This window comes from Sabethes cyaneus, chromosome 2 (genome assembly GCF_943734655.1).
Source record: "Sabethes cyaneus chromosome 2, idSabCyanKW18_F2, whole genome shotgun sequence".
NCBI classification, from domain to species: domain Eukaryota; kingdom Metazoa; phylum Arthropoda; class Insecta; order Diptera; family Culicidae; genus Sabethes; species Sabethes cyaneus.
The window spans coordinates 103,187,196-103,199,438 of record NC_071354.1 but is presented as its reverse complement, the minus strand read 5'-3'; positions in this window follow the sequence as shown (position 1 = coordinate 103,199,438).

Below are 12,243 nucleotides of genomic sequence, written 5' to 3'. Positions count from 1 at the left end.
ACTTATTTGGTCTGCATGAAAAATTGGCGAACTTTGGAGTTTACCCTTGCCATGAGGGTCAGTGCAGACTTGTTGGCAACCAATTTAGCTGCGTTTGTCCAAGATTTTCGAAATTTATCTATAGTTGTTGCTTGTTCTTTGTGCTGGGACAGCTCTTTCTTCACCAAAGCCCAATACCGCTCGATGGGGCGTAACTCTGGGCAGTTAGGTGGATTCGCCTCCTTCGGTACAATATGGACTCCATTAGCATCATACCATTCCAAAACATCTTTGGCGTAGTGACAGGATGCCAAATCAGGTCAAAACAGCGAGGGTACATATGGCTGTGTAGGAATGGTAACAATCGTTTCTGCAGGCATTCTTCAAGGTATATTTCCTTGTAGCCTCCCAGTTGGCTCCGAGATATGACGCTGGCCTAATAAGCCAGTCGTCGTTTGTTCGAATCTCGACTGGGAGAGGCTGTTAGAGTCAATAGGATCGTAGCAACTGGCCCTGCAATTGTCCTGCACTCTAGCAGCTGGCTGCGAAGTCTTATACGACAGAAGGTCAAGTTTCGATAACGGAATGTAGCACCTAGGTTTTGCTTTGCTTTATATTTCCATGTTAACCGTTCCCGTAGTGATGTAACTTTTGTTTGCTCGACCACAGCTGCATATGGCCTGCCATACTAAATCTTTTTTGGGAAACTTGGCTTTCTTCTTTGTCCTAAAATGCTCTGCAACGCCATTCCGTTTCATGGCAGTGTAAAAAGACATACCAGGAAGCTGTTTAAAGTCTTCTAGGACATACGTTTCATCGGCCATTAAAACGCATGGAAACTTCGTTATATATTCGCGATAAAGCTTACAAGCGCGTGTTTTGGCCGTCGTATTTTGCTTATTATTACGGTTTGGCACAAGGCACAGTCCTTATCTTGAAATACTTCATGCCTTGTCGTTGCTTAGAAGTGTGCACGAATGTTGGTTATTTTACGAGCAATGGTACGTGCAGAAAGATCTGATCTCCTCCGTAATATTTGTTTTACCTTCGCATCCTTGTGGTGGTTCCGCAGATCCGTTTTTGTTACACTTCCCTTCTTCCTAGCTGTTGTCAAGCGAGTATCGAACGATTTTAAAACACTGTGAACAGTGCTTGGAGGAAATCCAAGCTTTTTGGCAAGTTTTCTTAACGAGAGATCCGGATTTTCATTGCGACCGCACACTATTGCTTTTCGCACCTGCACTTCTTTCGACGCCATTTTACGCTGAGCGTTTGTAATATAAAAAAGTGATATATTTTCAGAAAGAACAGACATACGTCTACCACAAAATATTTCACTCATTGTTAATGTATTTCCGAAGCTATGTGTGCTTAGGGGTGTCCAAATTTTGTCGCGAACAAGCCTTAGTCTTATGTTATCAATGTGATGAAATTTGACGTGTCGCAATATAAATCATCCAAAAATTCAAAATTATTCTCAAAAACCAGGTACCGGATGTTCCGGAAACGATGGTGAAGTGGCCATTCGGGTCCAAAATGTCCCCATTGTACTTCCACTAGTCTTATTTTATCAAGCCAATGTAATTTGATGTGCCGCGAAATGAATTACTTCAAAGTATAAAAATGTCCCCCGGAACCTGGTAGTGGGTGTTCCGGAACCGACGCACAAGTAACCATTAGTCAACAAATTTTCCCTAACATACCTTGGGTGCCAGGTTTTGGCCATACTTTTCAAGCGAGGTAAAGAAAACGAACTTCGGATTGAAAATGAATGCAAGAAAGCAATTTCAAAACTTGGGTCGTTTTCGACCCCAATGCATAATATGTAGGTAACTTTTTTTTGCTGTGACTCTCCTAGATGTCGCTGAAAGCTGAAACTCCCCCACAATGCTAGTTTTCCAATGTTAGGAAAAGTCAGAAAATTTGAAGTCTCTAGCTCGTTCCGTTACTGAGTATCAAGCTGTGTAAGTATGCCTATGGGTCGAAAACGACCCCAATGCACTAGGAAGGTTAAAGCTACTGTCGATCGAATTGTTCTCCAAATTCTGCTAGGGAAACTTTACCGACTAGGAGCTTCCAAAGATTTCGTCTGCAGGCTTCAACCATACTTGACGAACCGTAGCCTCGCAGTAAAGCTAGGCTCTACCGAGTCCTGCAATTTCTGAAATAAGTCTAGTGTTCCCCAGGAAAGTAATACGGGAACGTTACTTTCCCTCGTTTGATGACTTAAAAAATTTGCTAATAGTAAGATCCACATCGTACACGTTTCCGTGATGGGATCGTTACAAAATTAATACCAACATAAGCGGAAATATCTTCAGATTTGAAATATGAAATAAAAAATAGTGGTCATTTTCGGTCTGTTGCAAGTAGTAGATAACCGAAATACGCGAAATAAATTAATGAATCAATGATGTTTCTTCCGTTACATACTTATATTTTAGGCTTACTACTGTTTTGCGCTGATTATCCGTTCTGGTATGTAAAGATGAAATTGTTCGGGCAATCATCAGAATAACATTCGTTGGGTTACATTATGCGAACGAGAAATGAATAACAGATAGGTACCCGTAGGCGGCGGCAACGTCATGCAATGTCAATGAATGCCATGGAAAACATTGGAAATGTTTCGACCTGTCGAAAGTTATCATTTACCGGTGTTGTATAGCAATTATTATTGGTCGATTTTCGCTTGCGGTAGATAATTTATGAATAAACAAATGAATGGCTATTTCAACCTATTGACCATCAGCATCAACATTGCTGGTGGCATTTCATTATTTCATTAATATCAAATTCCATCCTGTCCATGGATTTCGAATGCTGGAAGACAATCAGTGTGTCCATCTCGTTCGGGTGATGAATGTTTGTATGATATTTAAACTATCATCGTTGTTCGATTGGTGTGCATAATGGGAATTCGCAATCCCACTGGTTGGTAGCTGCTGGGATTGTGGGCATCAGATGAGTTACGTTATCTATATCTGACCATGCCGGCTGCATCTCTGCATAGTGGGCGATAATGAAATGGCTATAATCACTGTCCAAAGTATATGACTGGTTTCATGTCACTATTGGTTAACTTAAACTAAGTTGAAGTGTTCTAATAGGCTCGAATAGTATAAATTTTAATCGTATTATTTACAAACAAAATCACTTTAAAACTAAAAATATGAATTTTAGATAAAAACATTGACTTCATTTTTAACCAATTTCGGAAAGATGCTTTATATCCTGTACCTTCCGGATGGTGATGCGGTTGGAGATGTGGTCATTTCCTCAGAAGCCGGTATGCTCGACGGGATTTAGTCATTTTGAGGTTTGTCAACCTGTCTGCCATTCGGGAGTTGGGAAGCTGCGCTTCGAGGCCTATTCGAATATGCATGCCATGCGAATAAAGTTATGAATGCATACGAAATTGAAAATTTATCTCTCAAATTAATCTCCAGGATGTTGTGGGTGCGCGTGTTCGCATACAGAACAGAACTCGTTTGAATTCATTGGGCATCAGTGATAGATTTACCGCTGGGCAATATGGAAATCGATTTGGGATTATTCCATACTGGTACTTGCGGAAAACTTTCTGATCAGAAAATCTGAACTGAAGGAATAATAAATGGCCCTTCTTTTTATTGTTTGAAACGGGGATTAAATTTATTCGACAAGTTTTACACATATCAATTAATCAATGAATGAAACCATAAACATTTTCATTTCTGATGTAATAATGAACTAATGTACCTCATGTAAGTAATTTACAAACAAATACAAGTAAACTACTTTTTTGCATATCAAAATTACTTAAATTGTGATTGTAGAGCGACGAATTAGTACCATAAGGTTAATACTGTGCTCGTTTTGCCCTTACCGTGCATTGTGGCCTAAAATGTTACTCCAAATAGGACGACGCTTTTTCGTTTGTATAGTTTTGTCACTTCAAGATTTTTTTTGATTATCATACTTCGTTCGAAATATCATAAAATACAGTATTTTTTATAAAGCCACTATAGCATTTATCACTATAGCGTGTTTTGCCACTGACATGATCTGCTACTGCGAGGTGGATCAAACCTCCCCATCATGCAATGTATGTTGGCTGAGCATAATGAAGGGTTTATCCTTCTCATTTCTTCCTGCACCGTTCCATCGGAAGCACACTTTTGTATCGCACCGTTAGAGCTGGGATGTATGTTTTTGATATCGCAGTGTAGTGTTGACATCGTCTGCTCTTGAGTCTAGTATTATACAGTTCAACGGAAAGAGGGAAAATGGAGTCGTCAAGAGTAGAGACTGTCATTGGAAGAGATATGCAAAGAAATGAAGCTGTTTTATAATCATGACAATTCCTGAACAAATATGCAGTGTCACTGATTTTTTTTTGCATTGTCAACTAATAAATGCGATAAGTTAATGCATTTATATATACAAAATAAAAATAAAAAACTAAGTATAGTACCGTAGATGAATTGTGCTCAACATGTCTTTCTTTACGATTATCTCTCATCGAACGGTAACAAATGGGTTGACAGCGAGGTTGACAATTTTCTAACTCAATGGCGTCCTTCAGCGTACGTAATGTGTATTTATTCGAAGCCGCTGAGTTTTCCGTTCTGAATTTTTTGCTATTGTGAAACCCTTAGGGAGGGAATATGCATCAGACCAGCCAACCCGGAGAGTGGAAATTAAAAACAGCCATTATGTGATTACAGCTTCAAACTTTACGCCATGCGAGAGTGTTATGGCGCGTCCCATCTAGACGACGATGCTGGAATAAGCTACCTACCATCGTTTTTTCACGCTCGCTGGATATTTTTGAATGTGAAGAACTTGATTTGTGATGGCTTTTTCATTTTCCCTAAGAATATTGCAATAGATTTTCACAGCGTGACGTCGGCCACTTTTCATTTTGAAAATAATAAGTATAATGCACAGGCAGGCGGTTTCAGCTATATTCACGAGGGCTGCTCTCAGACAGAATCGGGAAATTTGAGTTTGCACGAGGCATTCTAATTGGATGCGACCTTTCAATTTAATGAAAACGATAGCTCTGGATTGCGGCATGCGCTAATGACGGAAGGAAAATTCACCTTCCATTCAGTAGATTGCTAAGACTAATGAGACGACACTTGGCGGGAAGCTTGTTGAAAATTTCCGTTTCGATTATCGCAGACAATGCTGTGCAGCGTTTTGTTGCGCGTGGAGCTATTTTCACAACTGTCAATTGAGCTAGTTGAGTTTTTAATTACTTGCTGCAAAGTAATTTCCCCAACGCTTGGGCTCTACCGGTAAATGTTGGTGACAACGTGTAATAGTAAAACTTGTTGCCAAATATAGGTTAGGTTAGGCATGTCGACATAATTTTAATTGTTTTTATTGTACCCAACCATCAACAATCAACAATCTGGAGAATATGTATACAACTGTACTCGATCGCATTTATTTCTTGCCTTTAGGGTACTTCATTTATTTTCAAAGCTTAAAAACAATTACAAGGACCAACAGAATTGCTTTTTACTCCAGAAACTTGGTAACTATATGACTATTCGCGGTTCTACTGACACCATGGAGCTTTTCTGATTTGTACTCAAGCATGCCTTATTGTAGCGTGTTACGGAATCAGACGAAATGTATTGTTAATAATATTGTACTTTGCAGCTATACCAGGATTGATCCAGATTATTTTCTCTAATGCCATTGCATCTGACAAAACAAACCAGCAACATTGCCATTGTCGCTTTTTCTCTTTCTTACTAAGATTGCTATCACTATGTCGCAGTTTTAGACTATGAGGTCTAGTAAGGTGCAAAATGCGGGATATTTACTTTGCACAGTAAACTTTTTCTTGATTAGTACTGCTACTACAATTCTTACCATTTTGTTTTTATTCTAATAAAGATTATATGCAGTTCCTAACACTAGCTCACGATAACGTCATCCAGTTCTTAGATTTACAATTCTTTCAATTTCTTCAATTTGTAGCCGCACGCAAATTTACAAGAAAAGCAACGCGACTTCTCATTTAAATATTATCAAGTATGTTTTAACCGGTTTGACAACGTGAGTCCGCTGTCATGCTGTAGAATTACTTTTCCGTGCTCCTGCTCATCATTATCACAATTTTTTGTGACTCAATGGCATTAATTACATTCAATACCGTTAACGTGATAGTAACGCTCCTGGCTAACGACGCAGGAACGTAAGCGGGCAGTTCCCATGACTTTCTTTCCGTCATGTTAGTCTAATGAATTCATTTTGTCTATTCATTTATGCATTTAAAAAAATTAGAAGGTTTGTGTTACAGATATGATCAGAGATCGAAACGGTTGACATTTTTTCTCAAAAAGCATATAGCGCACATTGGTCCAAAAGACAATTTTAGGGGGAAATTAGTGTTTCTAGTCTAAAATTGACCTCTACTGTTTTTATATCGACGCACCTATCTCTGGCGAGAGTCGAGAGCAACCCGAGTACTTACATGACAATAAGAAAAGACTCTCCTATATACGGTAACTGTTCATTTAAAATATCATGACATTTTTTTCCTGTGGTGACTTCTTTTGTCATAGTATAGAAATGACACCGATTTGTCGCTGACACATACATAATTACAACATGTATGTGTCAGCGGCAAATCGGTGTCATTTCTATTTATTTCAATTTTTGACGTCGATTTTTGAACCTCCAGTGTTCCACAAGGCAGTAACCTCGGTCGATTGTTTATTATGCTGTTGATTAACGACTTATCGCGCATTCAATTCTGGATATTTTCCGTATGGTTTTTGCAGACGCGCTTAGAGTTTAGTTATCATTTTTCGGCAGTGGTGTCCCAGTGCGAGATTACCGTGAATATCGAGAAGTGTTCGAATCATGGAAGTCTAGACAAAAAAGGCTCCAATTCTAATCTGATTCAAACCGCGGCTTGGTAAAAAGTAACTTTCCATGAATCTAGAAAGTGCTGCTTCAATGGCACTTCCTTTATATGATTTTCCGCTCTTTTTGATTTGAAACACCTTTGTTTCATTAACTTCTTATACCATTTCTTTCGTTGATTTGGAAGACTATTATAAAAAATTATTCGAATAATAATAATTCGTTGTAAGTTGGACGCACCTTTCTATAAATAATATTTTGGTGGCAGGTTTTCGTAAAAGTACATGTTTTTCTGTGTTGGTAAACGGCTGGATAATGCAGAATATAGACCCCATAGTGGTCGTTAGCCTCTTGTCCAGCAACTCCGATCCCGACCTCCTCGTGGTACCAGCAGGAATACAAGCAACCTTAGCGGAGATCGGGTAACCAACCCCGGTGGAAACTAAGGTCGTATACTAACCGGGAAGGAGGTATAGTGAGTCTCGGCACTATAAGATGGCAGCCCCATCGCGAGACTCGGTAGTGTTGCCCCAGTACGGCTACACACCTAAATTAAACTTAAACTAACAACATTCAAGCATATTCGGAGCGGAATATTCGGCATCGACTTAGGCGACGGAACAAGGACGACGAATGGAAACTCGGGACTTGGAACTGTAGATCGCTAAATTTCGCAGGTTGCGAGCTGGTGCTGATTGAACAGCTGGAACCCCGCAAACTCGGCATCGTAGATCTGCAGGCAATCTGTCGCAAAGGAGAGAAGGTATGGAAGATCCGTGGCGGAAAGGCCCAGTTTTACCAGAGCGGTGGCGCTACCGACGAACTGGGAACGGGCTTTGTAGTGCTGGGCGGAATGCAGGATCGCGTGATAGATTGGAAGGCGATCAACGAGAGAATGTGTGTATTGAGGATAAAGGGCCGTTTTTTCAATTATAGCATCATTAACGTGCACTGCCCGCACGAAGGTAGACCCGACGATGAGAAAGAAGCGTTCTACGCGAGGCTGGAGGCAACGTACGACAGCTGCTCGTCACGGGACATCAAGATCGTCATCGGGGATATGAACGCCCAGGTCGGTTAGGGAAGAAATGTATAGACCGGTGGTAGGACCCCATAGCCTGCACACCGACACAAACGATAACGGCCAACGATGTATAAACTTCGCAACTTCTCGAGGCCTGGTGATCCGAAGCACCTTTTTCCCGCACAAGGATATCCATAAAGGCACCTGGAGATCACCTGACCAACGTACAATGAACCAAATTGACCACGTTCTCATAGAGGGCCGGTTCTTCTCTAAAATCACGAACGTACGCTCCCGTCGGGGTGCGGATATTGATTCTGACCATTACCTAGTAGCAGTACATGTGCGCTCAAAGCTGTCCACCGTATACCGGACACGTCAAAGCCGCCCACCTCGGCTGAACATCAGGCAGCTAGATAACCCACAAGCTGCCGAGAACTACGCGCGAGTACTGAATGAGGCACTGCCTTCTTCCGAGGAGTTAGGTGCTTCAAACCTCGAAGACGGTTGGGTATAATACGCTTGGCCATCGGAGAGGCACTAGGTATTAAGTCTCGGAGTACACAAAATGATTGGTTTGATGGGGAATGCCAACAAGCGGTGGAGGAGAAAAAAAATGCTTGGAAAAATTATCTAAGTATTGCCACTAGAGAGAACCTGGCCAAGTACCGACGAGCTAGGAACCAGTTGACCACGATCTTGAGGAGAAAAAAGCGCCAAAAGGAGGACAAAGATCGTGAAGAATTAGAGAAACTATTCCGAGCTAATGACACGCGCAAGTTTTATGAGAAGGTGAACCAAACTCGGAAAGGTTACACACTGAAACCTGACATGTGTAGGGACGAGGGAGGGAATCTAATTACAAACGAGCGCGAGGTGGTCGACAGGTGGAAGCAGTTCTTCGATGAACACCTCAATGGCGAAGTCGCAGAAGGAGGCGGAACGGAAATCAACCTAGGAGCGCCCATGGAAGATAGTATTGTCCTAGCACCTGATCTCCAAGAAGTCAAACGAGAAATCAGGCTGCTGAAGACCAATAAAGCCGCTGGGAAGGACCGCCTACAGGCAGAGCTTTATCAACATAGCGGAGAAACGCTAGCAAAGGCTCTACACTGGGTTATTTCGAGGATTTGGGAGGAGGAAAAGCTACCGGAGGAATGGATGGAAGGAGTGGTTTGTCCCATCTACAAAAAGGGTGATCGGCTAGACTGCTGCAACCATCGTGGTATTACGCTGGTAAACGCCGCCTACAAGGTACTCTCCCAGATCCTGTTACGCCGGCTGTCACCGATAGCACAAGGTTTCGTAGGGAATTATCAGGCGGGTTTCATGGGGGCTCGCGCAACTGCGGACCAAATTTTTACTTTCCGACAGATCTTGCAGAAATGTCGAGAGTACAACGTGCCCACGCATCACATCTTTATTGATTTCAAAGCAGCATACGATACAGTCGATCGAGACAAGCTATGGCAGATAATGCACGAATACGGTTTTCCGGACAAACTGACGCGACTGATCAGAGCTACATTGGATCGAGTGATGTGTTTCGTACGCATCTCTGGGACACTCTCGAGTCACTTCGAGACGCGACGAGGGTTGAGACAAGGTGACGGTCTATCCTGCATGCTGTTCAACATCGCTCTTGAGGGGGTAATCCGACGAGCGGGCATCGAAACGAGAGGCACGATTTTTACCAAGAGTAGCCAACTTCTAGGCTTTACAGATGACTTCGATATCATTGTCAGGAACTTTGCGACGGCGGAGGCAATCTACGCCAGACTGAAAGCGGAGTCTAGGTGAATTGTGCTAAAAATAAATGCGTTGAAGACCAAATACATGAAAGGAAGAGGCTCAAAGGAAACAAATGTGCGCCTCCCACGGACGGTAACTGTTGACGGCGACGAACTAGAAGTGGTAGAGGAGTTCGTGTATTTGGGATCGCTGGTGACCGCGGACAACAACACTAGTAAGGAGATCCAGCGGCGCATCCAAGCGGGAAATCGGGCCTACTTTGTCCTTCGTAAAACGCTACGATCAGGAAGCATACGCCGCCGCACGAAGCAAACAATGTAGGGATGGGAAAACTATCATTAACTACTGATAGTTATCAGTAAGCAATAATATCACTAAGTATCAGGAAGGTTTCGTTTTATTGATATTTACTGATATAGTTACGTTGTCCCGTTAGAAAAATTAGTTAGATTAAACTTATTGGTCAATAGTTGCGTCTCAAAAGTCACAAATCACTTTCGACGTGATTGTGCCATCTTGCACGTTGAGCCACCTGTTCCTGGTGGCAGTGAGGTTGTTGAAAACAACTGTTTCCGTCGCACTATCGGCCGGCATTCTTACGACGTGTCTGACCCAGGGGCGGACTGGGAGCCAAAGGGCCCACCGGGCCTTTGAGATTAGGGGCCCCAGTTTGCAAAATTCTCATGATAGTAAATTAACACAAAAAACGACATCTACTCCAAAGACATCAGCGTTACAAGGACAGTAAATCGAATGTATATGGGCTCTATTTCGAAAGTCATGTCGTGCAATTCGACTCGACTCAGGTCGAGTATCGGGAGAACGGGCAGCATAGCGGCTCCAGGCTCGAAACAAAACAAACTCAGTCGTTATTAGGACCGAGTTACCAGCTTTTAGCGTGTGCGTCATATTAGCGGTTCACGGTACTTTAGTTTGCACGCATTTTTCTTCAACCCAATCTTCGCTACTTTGAGTTTTAGTTTGTTCAGCCACCACCACAGATGCTGTTTTATCGACAATATCCATTTCATTGAGAAAGCAGACGAACAAATTAGATTTGCTGAAGATTGTGCCTGTGTGTTGATCCTTTCATAACATCCTGTAACGGCATGTTGAACAGCCCACATGAGTGACCATCACGTTGATAAAGTCCCCTGCGAGGTTAGAATAGCCATGATTTTACGGTCGATGGTATCATACGCAACTTTGAAATCAATCAAATAATTGTGCGTTGAATTCTGTATTCATGGACTTTTTGGAGGATCTGCCGCAGCGTGAATATTTGATTTGATTTACGTGATAAATGATAGGATGTCAATATTTCAATATATATGAGTAGCTTACTGCGTCTACACGTCAGAACAGAACAGTTCATAGTCCAGGCGATTCCCTTGCCGAGTTATAGCTATTCCTCGGATTAAACTCTTGGATTCTCCTATAAAAATCCTGCTTCTATAAGCAAGGTATTCTGTGCGAATCCTCTGTAGACTTTCTTCACACGATTCCAATGTGAGGAATGCCCGAGACTCTGCGCGAAGCTTTTTGCTTCGTCTTGGTAGAGCTGCGGAAAAAAGAAACCACCGTCTAAAAACACCAGTACGAAGATCACGTGCTCGCCAGTCCAGAGGAGAGGTTCGTCAGCAACGACACACGGATTTACTACAAAACGGTCAGGTGCAAGAATTTTGCCGTGTTGTGATGTGCAATGATAGTGCTGGCAATCTGCTTACTGACAAAACGACGGTAGCAGCCAGGTGGAAGAGTATTTCCAGACGCTGTTGAATACAGAAGTAAACACGAAGATCAGCAGGTACAGGATCAGAATTTTGAGCGACGGCCAAACTGTGGAGCCACCAATACAGGAGGAGGTCAAAAGAGCAATCAGTGAGCTGAAAACGGTAAGGTTGCTGTAAAGGATGGGATCCTGGCTGAACTTCTAAAAACGGGGAGCGAGCAGCTGTACGAAACAATTCACCACCTCATTGTCAGGAACATAATATAGGAGGAAAATAAATATCGGAGGAGTGGTTGATTGGCCTCATTTCCCATAAATTTAAAAACGGACATCGACTTGAGAGTAAAAACTATCGAGGCATTACGTTGCTCAATTTTGCCTATAAGGTGCTCTCCCTATCCCTATCCGGACTGAGTCCGTTAGCTGACTTTTTCGTCGGTGGGTAGCAAGCTGGTTTTCATGAGGGTCGCATCACGATGGATCAGATATTTACCCTGCGTCTAGTAACTGACGAGTTCCAGGAGTACAACTTGCAGACTCATCATATCTTTATGGATTTCAAGGCGGCATACGATACAGTCAAACGAAATGAGCTGTGACAGTTAACGCTAGGACATGGTTTTCCCACAGAACTAGTTACGTTGATTCGTGTGACGCTGGATGAGTAAAAATTACGAGTCAGAATAGCAGATGAGACCTCACGTTCATTTTGATTTTGCAGATGACGTCGATATCACCGAAATCAAAAATAGAGCAGCGAAATAAGCCTTTAGGTCATTTATTGAGAAATTGGGACTTACCATTAACACCGCCAAAACGAAGTACATGGCGTGGAAATCCCAATGGTGTTGGTGTCGAAGAGGAACTGAATATATTTTGGAAT